The sequence below is a fragment of the Euwallacea similis genome, chromosome 14 (assembly GCF_039881205.1).
Source record: "Euwallacea similis isolate ESF13 chromosome 14, ESF131.1, whole genome shotgun sequence".
Classification (NCBI taxonomy): Eukaryota; Metazoa; Arthropoda; class Insecta; order Coleoptera; family Curculionidae; genus Euwallacea; species Euwallacea similis.
In genome coordinates, this window is record NC_089622.1 from 3,030,254 (window position 1) to 3,046,772 (window position 16,519).

General features: G+C 36.0%; 1 protein-coding gene across 7 annotated transcripts in view; it reads right to left on the reverse strand.

Moving 5' to 3' along the window:
• Eip93F (Ecdysone-induced protein 93F) overlaps nt 1-16,519 on the reverse strand; it is an 80,973-nt gene that overhangs the window by 38,802 nt on the left and 25,652 nt on the right. Inside the window, exon 1 of one of the 7 annotated variants that reach the window (XM_066396941.1) lies at nt 3,784-4,075. The exons of the other annotated variants lie outside the window; for them this stretch is intronic. The gene's annotated coding sequence lies outside the window, so the exon portion shown is untranslated. Of the gene's footprint in view, nt 1-3,783; nt 4,076-16,519 lie in introns of those variants that run through there. 7 annotated transcript variants of the gene reach the window in all.

Sequence of the window (16,519 nt, forward strand, 5' to 3'; positions counted from 1 at the left end):
AAATGTTACATTTTTCTTTGCCCTGTATAGCATTAAAAACTTGGCTGTATAGCATTAAAAACGAAAAATTATACGCATTTCTTCTGTTTTTTTTTTCGAATATCCAGTTCCATTCCTTTATCATTCTTGTATATTTTAATATGGCATATTTGTTTTTAAATATCAAATTGCAGGACTGAGTAAACTGGAACTCCTCGTCAGAGAATAGTGAATAAAGTGTCGATTCTTCGCAAACAGCAAAGTCGATCTTTGATGTTTGCGAACCTGTAAATTATAAAACGTAGGAAACGCGATTGGAAACTCCTGTGACAACTGCTCAAAACGTGACGAAATGAGATGTTACTATTTTATGTTGAAACCGAGGTTAAAAAGTAAAATGTCCTAAAAGTGTGACCCAATCAACATGCAGTGAGGTAATACATCTCTGTAGCGATAGAAATTATCTAAAATCTATACGTTTATGGCAACTGAAGTAACCCTGCAAAATAAATTTTCTTCAGATATTGTTATTTTATCGTTTTTTAGCAATTGAGCTTCACTCTCTTTAATTCACGATTTTGATGATTTTGCAATTTTTGCCTTGTATCAGTGTTCCTCGAAAACTTCCACGCGCATTCGAGATTTTTTTAAAAGTGCTAAGCTGTACTACTCCATTTAAAAATACCTCAAATGCAACTGTTGCACAAAATTAAATTCCACAAGGTGGCAAAGCAATAAGAAGACACATAAACCAGCCATATCGAGCAATCGCACGATCTGCCGTCATTTAGAAAACACAAAACATAGCGAAATGTTCGCGATCGCATCGCAAATGGCTGATGTGAGCAGATTACCATGCGGCCTATGATGAATGCTTAAAATTAGATAAGCTCAACATGCATCCAGTTTAGAGAATTTAATGCATCAGCATTCGGCTATAAGTACTGGACAAGTATACTCTCTGGCATGTTAATATGTATTCGGTTTATTACAATTCCTTTTCAGTTGAACTTCCTAAAAAAGTGTATACGCACTTTTCACATTTGAATAAAAAACTGTTACTTTACGGAAGGCCCTCGTATTAATGTGATAATTGACTGCAAATTTTCGACAGTTGCCTTCGTAACTCATTAACACCCATCGCGGCTTCAAAACATAAACTTTGCCAAAGGTCATTATCCCAATTTCCAAGTTCCTGACCTTCGTCAACTACTTATTTGTTGTTCGACGTTTAAAGCTCGTTAAAATGTGTTAAAACTGTAGAGTCATTTTCAGACAAATTTAGCGCTCTATGTTATCAAACATTCTTAGTTTATCGAACTCAGTTGCTCTTTGGTTGATCTTCGTTACTATTGATTAACAGCTGAAATACCGCGAACCTTCTAAAAGCTCCATTTACAGTGTTGTTGCTCCCAGCCCTTTTATCTTTAACTATCTCTAATTGTCTGTCATTTCCTTTGGAATTCGAATCATAATTACGGTTCTGCCTGTTACGGCGATAATCCGTAAGAAATCTTTTCAAATGATTTAACCTGAAAAAAAGTCAGTATGTAGTCAGTATGTAGTAAGAAGGCACTTTTAGCATTTCGTCGGTCAATTGAGCCAATCTTTATTGTTGAGTGTGCGTTTCAGGAATTTTTTCCTATATACACAGGGTGGCCTATAAATAAATGCGAATTGAGCTAAAAATAAATGAAGTTCTGCAGCTCTTTTAATGTGGAGAGAAAAAAAGAAAGCGAAAAGAATACGCAAAAAATATTTTATCTAAAAAGCCCAAACTTTAGTTTTTTAACTTAGTTGAACTCCGAAATTTCAGATACGGGAACAGTGTACGAGCTAAGGACCTCTTCAAATCACCCAATGAAGGGAAATTAATTAAATTAATTTAACAGCAGTGATATTCTTACTGGACCGAAAACCTCCTTTTCTTGTTATTTTTAAGATAAACTAGGAGCTCAGCACGCTCGAGTTGTTTCCAGACTTTTTCAAACTCTGTACAGGAAAAAAGGTGCACTTTGAAAAAGTTTTATGGGGTTATTTAACGAACATGAAAGTACGCATTTTCGACGAGTGTGAAAAACTCTCCAGTTCTGCAATAAACATTATGCGTTCCCATTTTCTACCGGTGAAATTGGGCTTTTGATTTTTTATCTTAACCATTTTTGACGAATACATTCATAACTCGATTTATACGCGTTTTTTTCGGTATGACGAGGCTTTTCGCCCGATATGTTTTGATGGCACTCTCAATGAATATACAGTTTACACGTGATTTCCTACTCTTCTGTCTTGACAAATAAAACAGATTTAAGTTAAATGTATAACTGTACGTTGCGATTATTTATGTAATATGCGTGATATGCGTATAATAATTATCTATGTGAACATCCATGTGATACGCGTGTAATAATGTCGACAAATAGTTTAGTAGTTAATTGAAAACGAGTTTCGAACACGTGCTGTCAGTGGGTTAAAAAGTATGCTATAAATGCTAGTGGAGGCATGTCCTTGTATTTGTGACCGAAATAATGTCTCCTATTGCCTTGTCTAGATTTTTAGCAATTTTTTCAAAATTGAAATGTCTGGTTTCGAGGGTACATTTTTGCACAATATTTCGAAAATTATCGTCAAATAAAATTCATTAAAATTTTGCCATTACCGGGCAAAGAGGAGTTCTCATGAGGTGAGTATTCGAAAGTAATGAAAAGAGAACGTTCAATACTTTAAAAAATATTAGTTTTTTATGAAGATTGGACCCGCAACAAATTTTTCGCAAACATTTTTATTCGAAAAGTTTAGCCTTTGTTGCTGTTTTTAGAAACTAAGGTCACATTCAGTCTTCTGAAAAATAAGAAATAAGAGGTACTTAAAATAATAACACAAGAGTTTTATTACTAGCCTGTGACTTTAACGTATATATTCGTTTGTGCCAATTGTCTAGACTGTGAGCGTTCAGCGTGACAAATATACTTCCAGGTAAGAGATTAATGGGAAATGCCAAACTGGTTAAGGGGTTGTTGCACCAATGATACCCGACGCGAGGTTACCACTAAATTCGGTCAATTGTCGAACCTTAAAATAACAAATTTGATCAATAAACTCAGTTTGAAGATAAACTCGTGCCAAGTATAGAAGTGCAAGTGCCTATAATACAATTTACTGAAGAGCCTTGAACAGGGTGTCTACTGTATAGTGTTCCATTTTCGATGTTTTTGCTGGGTACCTCATTTGTTAATGAAGTAGGACGATGCTTTTTGATGGCTCTTTTAAACTGTTCTTCCTGTTTCTAAAACTTGACATTTTAGAAACTATGTTGTTCTCCAAATTTTCAGAAAAAAAAAACGCTACACCGAGAAATTTGAGACGTAGTCTTCATATCATTAATTTAGTTTTACGTCTTATGAAAACAAATTAACAACGTGCTCAAAATCTATCTATTTGCAACATCCAACAATTCTCAAGCAAGTACCCATGTTCGTGAAAACCGCTTCCTGCCATCTCTACTAATAACCGAGATAAGCCGTTAAAACACCGATGGGCATCCCTCGTGACACCTTACATAAATGCCATATCAATTTGCAAAATTTTCTCAAATTTCTGCGGCATGTAAAAACAGAAACCGATTTTGCTGACTGCGTTTCGGTTTGCGTTCAAATTCTGCGTTCCATTTTAACGGTGAAATTTAACTTTTTGGTTTTAAGCGTTATTGGGAAATAGAAAACTGTAACTAACCAAGCTCAATTTCCTCATGCACATTATGTGGCAAAATAACGTCGAAACTTAGCGAACAACAACAAACATTACCGGGCAATTAACGTCGGTGTCGGCCGTGAAACAAAACACCCGAAACCGGCAAAATCACGTAGGTCGCGAGGAGGGAAAACAAGTAGAGCAAAAGAAGTGTCTGAGGTCGCGAATCGATACTGCAGCCCTTAAGAAAGAAAATCAATGGAAATCTCAAGGAAATTGTACAGAAACCGAGTAAAACCCCGCCAGGTTTGCGACAAACGAATAATTAATAAACAATCACGGAATAATGGAAAAGTTAGTGTACGACATAAGGCCCTTCGTGGACCCCGTTTTAGGGCTACACCGCGTTACACGGGTTTGAGCACTGAACAGCGTGTCGGGTAGGTCAGGTCTGCATATGCGCGGCCTACTTCGGGTTTGTTGTCGATGTCGATCCGTTGCACCGGGTCTTCGTCGAAGTTCGTCTTTGTGGCCTTTGCCCACGGACTAAAAGTGCGTCCGGTGCGGTGCATTTTCGTGGGTTGGAAATCGCCCTCAGACCGGTCGATCAAGTGCGTTTACTAAGAGATATTGCGAAGGCTCAAATAACCATCAGAAAGGATTGACATTCGGGAGTAAAATCAAAGAGTATAAAACTACATCCGAGACTAATCAAATGTTGAGATTTGGGCATCTAGTCAAAGAACCGAAACGGGCAAAACTGTCAGCGAAATGGATTGTATTTGGTGGAAATTTTCCACCAAATACAATCTTTCTTTTTTTGGGAATAGCGCCTCACATGCCGGCAGGGTGCGGCAAATGCCACTATTCTTAGTTAAAATCGATTGAAAATAGTATGCAATTCCACCACTACAACAACTCCTACTTGATGTTGAGGCGTTACTTCCAAAAAAATTATTAAAAAAGAACGAACAATCCACCTCAAACGAATAACAGGTGTAATAGCGTGTAAGACATTTGCAAATATGCCACTTTCTACACTATTTGTTGACAACATGTGTAAAAGGGAGATGGATATGAGAAAAATGAAGATTTCAAGGCTAGCAGACTCCATTTAATTCGTGCATATAATATACCGTGCGCTTACCATCTTGATACCATATATCATCTTGAGAACTATGAGAGATAAAAAATGGTCAAATGGGAAAAGTTAAGAGGAATTTAATGGCCATTTTGATGTTGTTTTGAAAACGGTATTATGTATGTTTTTTCGTGTTTGAAAAAGGTGCCGGAGGCTCCATTTGGGTTATTATTTGGAGTAACAAGTCATGTGACTGGTATTGAAGGTTTATAGTTTTAAAGAAATTTCCACACTTCCAAAGTGCTGTCACATCAAAACTGAATCGACTACGTAGTCAGTTCCAGTCACTTCCACCAAAAAATGGATACATCCGAAATTTTGATCGAAATTGGGCGATTTTCCTTTCGACCGCTTTTTAAATTGTGATCTGTCTTTAAATCACGATTCATTTGCTATACATATATTCCAAAAAGTTGGAACAAAAAAGATTGCCTCTTGCTCCTGTGAACACAAACGTTTCGAGGTCCAGAGGGGAAAGGGGATTACAAATCTCCATCGAGTCATATTCTTGACAACAGCGAGAAAGAATTCAATTTTTAAAGCATGTCGCGTTGGGATCTGAAATCCCGACTCGAAAGGAACGCTTTGGCTATATTTGACATTGATAAACGTTTTTGTATCCATACTTCAGTCTTTCCCACGAGTGTGCAGTAAAGTGGCTTTACCGCACGCTCCACTGAAAAGGGCTCGTTACCGCAGACCTGCATATCTAATGGAGATAAATATTTAAAATCAATTTCTGAATGGGGAAAATCAAATCTACACCCAAACACAAGCATACCATCTATGCTGCTCTCCAACACCAAAATATATGCATCAAGATCTTCATTTGCCTTCAATGTCTTCCCACACATATCTGATTCAATGAATGAAGTTCTAAACTCTCAAGCAAAGTGAATAATAAAGCAGTCTCAATTTGTAATGCGGGAGTAGAAGCGGTGGATCAACAACATCAAGGCGAAATCAATATCTAACTACACTCAACACTTGAGCATCTCATCAACTTCCTATCGAAATACCCGAGAAAACATGTAACAACTACAGGTATACCTATCCGCTTCAACTTCCACCAATACGAAATACCAAGACTACACCATGGTGCGACTAACAACAACGAATCCAGCACACGTTTCCAAACCTATCTAAAAGACAAAATGGTTCTTCGTCGTCCTATTACTTCTAATGCGTCCAAGGCTATCTAAACCCAAACCCCATCCGAACCAATAAAAGTGTGGGTTCCGGGCCGACAAATGAGAACCGTCAAGCTGCCGAAAATTTGTAATGGCCAAAGGCCTTCAAGTGTTCGGACTCTTCTCATTGGCCCGTTCAGGTCAAACCAGTTTAGAATAGATGAATAGATGGGTTCATACCTTTTTTTCGTGTGCTTAGTACGAGGGGAATTTCTCTGAAGTCAAACCTATAGACTTGTATAGTGTTAGATGCTTTGTTGGCATTGATGGTGGTGATTGATGGATTAAGTTTGGCACAATCCGTGGGATAATACATACAATTAAAGGAAGTGAGGACCTATTGATGGATGGTCGTGGCGAGTTTGAGACGGGTATTTTTATTGGGCACTTATAATTAATTATTGTCGATTAGGAGCATTGTTATTGCTTATTATTAGGTTGGAAGACATTAGCCTTATATTGCGTAGATTGGGCGTCACGTCTCAAATATAAGTACAGAAACAATTCAAATGGCCCCGGTAATGTAAATTTTTAACTATTAATAGTCAGGGAGTTCTTAGAATTTTTACTATCATAATTCGGTTGTTTTGTCGGTTCCAAAATGGTCGTCGGCATGTTCAATTTTTGATAGTCAGTAATTGGTGGTAATTTGGTAGGATATTTGGAGGTCATGAGCGACGCAATAGATATGCCCACAGACCCATGGTTGAAATACGAAACTTGATTGCACCGATGAATATTTATACTTGATATTAGATATGCTTTTTACCATAGGAAAAGTTTCGTATAAATTTAAAATGGCGAACCGTATGAAACATCATTTTGGTCACGTATGCCTACTATCTCATTCGCGTACCCAGCTACATTCGAGTGTTTGTTGTGATATTCAAATGCTTCTAGGTACGTCTCAAACATCAAAAAACGTGCTTGCGAAACATTGGTGAAAAAGTGCACTGCTGAGCATTTAATTTCAGGACAAAAAAGACATCGAAACGGTCTTAGCGTTTCAATTATCCAAAAGAAACCCAACACGCCGCTATGAGCCTTGGGAACATCTGCCGGGGCATTACGCTTTACTTATGTTACGTCAAAAAAAAAACATAATTTTGCCATTGTTGCATGAATGCAAGGGATACGAACCGGTCCAAGTGGATTATGAACGAACAAAGGCTTCCAAAACACATTGGAGTTTACGTAACCAATCAATCGATAAGGTATAGCGATCGGTTTAAAAATAACAAATGCCTCAGTTGCATTTTTTCCTCAATAGAGCAACGGCGACGCCACTGGTTCCATCATCGACAAAATGCACCAAACCCATAGTAATAATAATTTCCTGGGTGCATTAACGAGTCCGGCCAACGGACGTTATCTTCCCATCAAAAAAATCGTAAAAAAGGCTCCCGAGCCGAATATCGACCACCGATTTTTTGTTGCTAAAAGTGACATTTCGTGCGTGCATGCATCTATCTGATTGTGACCATTAATTTTCACCTGACACGCAATAATTCATTTCAATATATCACCACGTATATATATGAACATGTATGCGACACCCGAATGCAGTTTAGGTCGGGGTTAAAAGGGACGTTTTTAAGGGAGCAGCGCAATATTATGAGGTTTACTTTATCAGTATAGTCAGCTTTCCTTGATAGTGCATTAGAAAAATTGCGCCATTTCAAGAAACCTAAGCTACGTATCCTTTACCAAGCCTTCATATAAACTATAGATAGATACATCTTGGACAGCACATCATGAATACATATTATAATATTAATATTACCTATTATTCCGTGCATGTCCACCTGAACTAACTTGAATTAACCCTTTTCCTCGCCATTTTCTAATTTTATTGATATTTCGATGTGGTATGCTATTTAAATGCATAATTATATCAGAAATTTCTCTTGTATTCGCCTGTTGGCGTCTCCTAGATACTACTGATTTTAGAGCGCTTCATTGCCGATAGCAACAGTAACCCCACCTAATTTGAATTGCAATTTCTATCTTAAGTAGTGTGTATAATAATTGTGTAAAATCAATGGCATTATTATTATTTATATTATAATATTATTACATATCATGGGTCATTACAAGTATGAGAAGATTAATGCATTTTAACAATCAAATACGACAAGATTTTTTTAAATCTAAATACTATTTTAAATATTCCGAGTTCTGGAGAACGAGAACTAACGGGCAGCTCCTCCTGAGAAGATAAGGTTCTTCGCTCGATTCATATTTTCTGATGCCGACAAAAAACAACCTCTTCTTTGAGAACTATTTACTATAAAATATTATGAAAAACTAAGTTCTTGGATGCCAGTTCTAGAAGGCTCTTTTTGGACAGATGTTCTTAGAAAATTTTCTTTATTTTGACTTGAGACTTTCCCAGTCTATTCCGGTATCCACTGTATGCACACGTTCTTCCCGAAGAGCATGACCAGAAATGATGGAAGATTCTTGCAGGCTGACTTTAATTCGATCATGATGGAAGTGACTTGTAATTTCAATTATAGTTTTTCCATTTGGGATAGCTTTCTCATTTATTTTTTCACACGTCGCAATTTTGCCAAAATAATTTTTTATGCCTACAGTAATTGCGTGTTCTGTAAGGTAATGATATATCAGTTTTCTTTTTTCATACAAGAAGTTTTGCTTCTTCCTTCACCTGTCTTTTTCATAGGAGAGAGACTTTCCACAGTAATGCTCCTTCAGTAACTCAAATAATTATAGAACACCTTAAATGCATGCAATATGTTTTCCGTAACAGATTGGATCGATAGCAATTCTAATTGGACCTAATCCTTTACTCTTTTTTCCATATTAATTCTATTAAAACACTCCAATTTTCCATGGATTTTCTAAAGGTTTTGTTACATAAATCTCAATAAACACGTGGTGTTGGCTGGGTTCTATTTGCTCTGCAAGAATTTATTTTCAATCAGACCTTAATAATTATTTAAAGGGAAAGACATGAATCTAAACAAAGATCTATCATTCCAAAGAATTAGGTACCTATATGCTGTTGGAATTCCAACTATACAATATATTGAGAAAGCAGCCTGAGAAGTTCAATTAGAGAAAGACAAGTAAAAGCCAATTCCTGTCTGAGAGATTTTTCTTTCAGTCGATGATAATACATACATCTACGGCAGTTGTTACATCGCTTTAATTTCAAAACGAACCACCTCAAATATCGTTTTATTATATCGAAAATTTGACTTGAGAAAGCGAATTTAGTTTTAATTTCGTGCTCTCGCATAGGAAATTTTGTGCTTTCCGTTAAATCATATTTTCCATAAAACTAAATATTTGGGGTGGTTAATTTTGAAACGAAAAAATTGATCTTCATTTGGTTCACCGCCCTCACGTAACCCCCATTGATTGAATTCTGAGTCACTTGACAATACTACCTCAACACCACACGCTGCACCTTTACCAGCTGCTCTTGCCGCACCAAATATGGCACCAACACTACATTAATTCTTAATTTTCTAATTTTCAGCGTTTGAATAATCTGCTTTCTACTGAAAAACAGTTACTTATACGTTAAGGTACGTTATACCAGTTTTTCAGTCAAATTCACCCCTCATAAACCATCAGGCCTGATTGCGTCTTCATGGCGTATTTATCAGCAAAATACCAATAATCGAGTTCCTCTTGCCACCTGCGTCGCATATAACCCACTTTCCATTAAATTAATCTACATGGTGCGAATGTGGGTTTGTACCAGGAGCCGAAAATTATTTACGCACCTTCATGACACCGTAGGCAGGATTCGCCGTAAGGTTAAAGGGCAAGAATTTAAATTCGCCGTGTTTTCCAACTGCACACGAACAATTTAGAGGTCTCATCCAACGAAATGTTTATTAATTATACGGTTTTTAACCGTCCTATACAGAAGGCTATACATGACACAGTGTTTCGATAACAATGGTTCGAATTTCTCGCTTTACAGTTGAAATAGCCGTTTTTCCGAACAAAGGGAAGCATCTCTGCGTTTCGGTACTTTTGTTATTTATAGAGTTGCAAAGGTTTTTCCAGGTTCTAAACCTTGATTTTTCGACATTGCGATTTAAGCGCAAAAAGTGCGCCATCATTGTTTAAAACACGCAGAACAGTTTCCTTGCAAGCTTATTAGACTAATCTATAAACAGGTCAACGAACAATTACTTTGAAGAGACTAAACAGCGTTCCGTGACTATGCCTAGACTGCCGAGATGCTTATTAACCCATTTGCGAGCCAGTCTGTGTGTTTATTTCATGTATGCCACCAGACCAACCCTCAATCCTACGTTAGTTGTAGGCGAAATCGAGGACCAAATTACGATCTTCATGTTGCAAGTTTGGGTTTCTGATATTTTGCGCATCACTAATTAATTTAAATTCAAGTTTGGGTTAGTTTCAAACGATATAAAGAGCGAACCGTGCGTGATTATCCATCCGAACACACAACGAACTTGGAATATGGTGTGGATGGTTGAAGTTGTTCTTTTTATGGAAAAATGTTTAAAATTTCAGTAAGGTTCATACCGTCTGGAGGGAGCTGCAGGTCGTCAGGACTTTAACATTTTCCCGGTTTTGGCTATGTCCGTTTTCTAAGTTTTTTTTTCCTTCTTCGTACCTTTAATATCGTCAAATTCTAATTTCAACATACTTTACTACGATTTGTCTATTATTTCTTCGACTTTTGCTGTACAGGATTTGATAGGGAAATCTAAGTTTTCGACTGGATATAGAAAAACTAGGTTTTATGTTATAAACTCGATTTTCGAAAAATCTTTAGTGGCAACAGTTACCCGTTAGATTTGGGGCCAGCAAGCTCTTTGTAGCGCATTGCTCCTCGTCAGAAAATACATTTTTAATTAATTTATTTCTAGATATCAAAATAGGGTTTCCGTCGTTAAACATTCTTAAAAAATCGTGCTAATAATATACAAACAAGTTTTTCCCTATCTAGTCAGAAAGGAGCCTGTCAGAACAGTCCAAATCCGACAACCGTTCATGTAATAGATCCAGTACATTAGATTTGCCCAAATTCACGTTAAAATCAACGATACCACTTTGCTGCAATCTTACACAGAATCCTCATGGTGTCTGCTTGAATTTCACTTGAATTGGATCATGGGTGTTTTCCATAATATTACCAATATGCATTGATGTGTTTCAGTTAAACTAGTCATAAAGCGTTTTAGTGCCTCTCAATGGCATCAGCCAAGAGCATTGGCTTTGACTTTATTTGGTGGCGAATGACGCCATAAGTTGTATAAACAGACCTCTGGGTAATTCCCTGTTATGTAAACCAATTTGCCATAGCATGACACGTTGCAAATTCTACCAAAAAATATCAATTTGATCTGTGAAATTGCCTCCCGCAACAGCTGGACTAACGGCAAAATGCTGTCGGATAATAATTAATTGATTTTACGAATATTTATACGAAATGTTCTTCTCTTTCCACATTAACTATTTCATTACTTCCCATATTTTTTCCGATTCATGCAACGCCCAAACCGACTTATCATTGAGGTTATCGGCTCCAAGCGTGATATGATACAAATCCATTAAAACAAATAGACCATTTACCGTTGTTTCGAAACACATTTTGATTGCTATTGCCAACTACTTACTAAGTATAATATACTGAAATATAATTCGATGGGTTCATTCAATTTACCAATGCGTTTAATTAGCGCAATAATTAGCAAGATTTTTTTAAACTAAGTCCGTGCGTGTAATTTTCGCAGCCATTTACCTTGCCGGTTTATTTAATTGTTGATGAAATATTATATTATGATAGTTTGCAGGCCAACAAGTTAGAAAATTGTTTTGATTGCCACTGGGTAAATTGGTTGGACGTTTAAATAAAAAGTATTAGACGTAATTATAATGATTTTTTTTTGGCATCAATACAATGATTTTTAAGTGATTTACTGACCTAATTGTATGGTCCGAGATCACATGGTATTTTAATGAAACGCAAATTAAGAAAATGTCCGGAAAATATATGCAAATGCCTTGAAGTGCACTGCAGCAACTGTAAGAAAATGAAGGGGAAAAAGTTTAATATGAGATACTAATAAAATTTATAAGATAATGCCTATCAATAGAACTTCGTTGTGTATGTTAACAGAACTCCTCCTGAACAGTATTTTACCTTGATTCTGACTTTCAAAATCTCTAGAAAATGGGGTCCTCCAATTCCAAAGAAAATGACATTATAATGCAAAGAGCAGATAACACGTAACGTTCTCATCGTGATAATCCACCTGCTCCTATAGCAAAAGATGCCAGAAAAGTTCATTTTGCAGTTTACCTTTTCAAGGAGTTTCGTTAACGAAATTACTGTGCGCATGGTTTTGCGGGGGCCTTGAGTTTGCCAAGTTATATGTGTTAGATTAGTACGGGGTTTAGCGCAATTGCTAACAATTTTGATAGATTTCATGTGTCAAAGTCGTAATGCACAGTGAAAACCTATTTTACCTGTCCATATAATTATTCTGCAAATGACTGATCAATTTCACTTTATATGCCAAATGTCAATTGTCACTGTTGTCAAAAAGTGTCAACTGTGACTGTGTGCTATTTACGTCATGCATGTCATTTGTTCTGTCATTTTTGAAGTTCACGATAAAATTCAAAATGTCCATCTTGGTTAAATATTTCTACAGTAATTTACCAATTGAACAATTGACATCTTACCCTACCTGTAACCAAAGAAATTACTTAGAAAGGGGGGACCAAAGAAATTTTGTTTAGTGTACAGACAAAGACATGTGAATGAGCATATCTTACTCAGACATCATCAATTATTATGTGACAACAATGACCTTTTTAAACGAGCAAAATTGTATCCTGTTTACAGTAAACTAATCAAATCACGATACGTAAAGCCAATTTTAGCTTGTTATGAATGATGACAAGGAAGTCAAAATTTACATTACTATTCAGTTCTATTAATAGTAATTATTCAAAGCAAAAAAAAAAACTATTTTTTAAATATTTGGTGTTGACGTGTGTTGTTACTTATGCCTATAGACTGTAACTTGACAGTATATGAATATGGCACACATAAATATTTTTGTATTTTTTATTTGGCCATTTCGCGCTGCGCTTGCGTTATGGTACAATCATGTGAGTTTTGACTTCAGATCTCGTACTAAAAGTACTTGAAATTTGCACATTTGTCGGTGCGGTGTGCCCCTGTCCGCTAGAATATGGCTCACGGTTACGCTGACATTTACATTTTAATGCCACTATTATTTCGCTATCATTCGCTATATACCGCGGATACCCGCTTATCTCGTGGCATTATATCCGAGATGCTTGAACAGGTTTCGGTTCTGCTCTGTAATTTCAGTCATTTTTGTCATTTTTGGATGGGATAAAAGCTTTGGAATCGATTCATGTTTCAACAAATAGTACCTCTCAATGCTATACAAGAATCCACAAAAGTTTTAACTTTGAGTTTATTCCACTATAGCAATCACTATAAGGATCTAAAGCTTCGAAATTTATAAACAAAAAAAAACTAAAAACCTTCGACTTTCTGAGGAAAACCCGAGGGAAAACCTGAATTAAATCTCAAAAATTAATTACTTAACTTTTTTAAAAAAGAAACTCAAATTAATCAAAAATACCTTCTAAATTTTGTGGACCAAGCCATTTTTCCTCATAAAACCTCAAATCATCTTAAAAAACCTCGAAATCTTTTAAGGACTAACTTGAAACACCCTCTAAAAGGAAGCTTGAGTTCATGGGGGAACCATAAATCTCTTAACAGGTTAAGGGCCACAGGTGGTGAAAGGTCTCGGTAAGAGATATAGAACATTGCAATTAAAATTGCTGTAAAATACAAAATCTACGTCCATTTCTTTGTTATCTTAGTCGGGAATCATTCAATTCCTAAACTTTTAAACTGTTTTCAACGGAACATCCGGTATTGTTTTATGATTTTTCAGTTCTCAGACCTTTCATATGAAGTGCTCAAACCACGGCTTTTCTAAAAGTTTAGACTTTACATACAGAAGTTCCGAATGATTTTAAATATTGAATTCCCACCAACTTTGGAATTGTTTTCAAAGGAACACCCGGTATTATTTAATGATTTTCTAATGTTCAAACCATCTATAGGAAGTCCTCGTACCATAACCCATTCGTAAAGTTTAGACTTTGTGTTCAGAAGTTCTGAATGTTTTTGTCTGGCTTGGCAAGGAATAATGAATTCCCACTAACTGGAATTATTTTCAAAGCAACACTCGGAATTTTGAGGTGTTGTTCTTCGTTTAAGTTAACATTTGAATCTTATATAACCATGGATACTCAATCGAGGACCTGAAATATTTATTTCAATCTATTTTCAAAGTGGCGAAAATCAGTATACAAGTATCCACGTATCTCGTTTACCACCCATCTTATAGAGCTCATCTAGACGGTTCATTTGACTGTGATTCATTTAATTGATCGTATTTTATGAGGTCAATTGCTTTATCGATATCTCGGCACCAATTGCCGAGATATTGATACTCAAATTTTGAAAACTGACACAACATTTGTAGATAACTTCCCCTTTTGGAAATGTTCAGAAAAGTCATTTAAAGGATGTTTTTCCGGTTACGACTGAAACTGCTATATCGGCAGTGGACTTGGAACAAAAAGCGTTGGAAATATAGTTCGAAAATCTTGTATCTAAAAAAGACACATTTATTTGATTTACTGGTATGAATTACTTATACACGCGCAAGGTTAATAAAACCTTCAAGCAAACCAGAAGACTTATACTTATATCAGGAATTATAAAATAAACTAACTAAAAACTAACGCATTTTGATTGAAGACACGTTTTCTTTCCACATTTTGAGGAGACCTAGGTAGAAAACTTGAGATTTTTCATTACTTTCGACCGATTGAATACTGGCAATGAATGAACCTAGAAGAATAATCGAATAACTTAATCACTAACCTGAATAATAATGACAGTGCTAGATTACTTAGTGGCAATTACACTAAATTATAGGAGATTACTGAGAAGAGAATGAAATTCCGTCAATTTTAGATTATTGCATGTAGTTCAGAGAATTTAAGATATATCTTTGTTTAATTAGATGAGTCAAGAGGAAAAAATTACCGATCATGTAAAAAATTTCACGATTTTGAAATAGTCGAATATTAGCGCTAGAAGATATTTAAACATTTAACACGAGAGTAGTCGCTGCGTTAGAAAAGATTTAACGATTTTAGCTTGTCCATAAAAACTATCTTAGTCGTCTAAAGTATTCCCCCCGCAGAAGTGCCTTGCAAGAGGGCTTCATTAACCTTTGACAATTTGTCACTGACCTTAGAGAATTGGTTGGTCCTTGGAGAGGAGATGAATGACCTAGGAAAGGCCACCATACCAGACTTACTCCAAAAAGTGAGGTTGAAATATTGGGCAACACTTAAAACACGTTTACGAAGCATCGGTGTGCAACGTGTACATGTCCCATTTGTACACAACAAACAGAAACGTTTGTGTTGCATGTGGCCAATCCTCAGATTGCATGTAACATTTACCTTCCAACCGGACTACCTCTATTTGAAGATATTTTGTTTTGATATTGCGTTAACGCGGAGTATAGCGATCAGTTACGAATTAAGTATGTAAACCTAAAACATTTGAATTCCAAGATCCACAAATATACGTATATGCTCCTAAAACTAGATTAATTTGAATAAATTCCCCACTGACCGAAAAAGTTTAAATCGAACCTCTAATATTTAACTTTTCGAACTATGAACTGCATGGATATTTTCGTCCACCATCAAGTTCAGCCACAAAAGCCGACCACGTTTTTGTTTTTTGAATTCGCATCCACTGACCATTCCGCTCCAAAATTCCAGTTTAATCATTTGTGCTCAAGCTGGCAATACGTCGTCCATTTTCGTTTAAAATTCTAATATCCCCACATTTCGGAGACATAATAATAGTCGGCAGTTAAAAATGGCGATGTGTCGAATTTATCAATAATATTATTGGTGGTTGTCAAGGTTAAGCGAACAGGAAATGCCCGGTGCCTGGGTGCCCATCTATTGTTTAAATCAGCGAAATGAAACCGAACTTTATTTTGATTTTGTATTGTACTTTAATACATGTTTTGAGGTCAAGGGTGCTTTACATACAGCGCAAGCACCTTCTATGCTAAAAAAATCATGAAATCTATGGCATATCTACAAAAAAATAGTGGTTTTATGATTTGACCTATATCTGACCTCAAAAAAGATAGTAATTACTGAAAAGGCGTGAAAAATTAATTTTGAAAGCTGATAAGTTGATGGGTACACATCGCGTATCCGACCAAAAAAAGTGACTAGAGACGAATATTAAAATATTTCGAACGTTTAATTTATCACTTTTAACTATTTTTGCAGTCAAGGTTAAATTGGTCATCAGAGTTGTTTTTATGCATCTAATTTTGCGATAAATTTAATGGGAATTTTAAATAATTAAAAATTTACTAATACCGAAGTTTTTCGACGA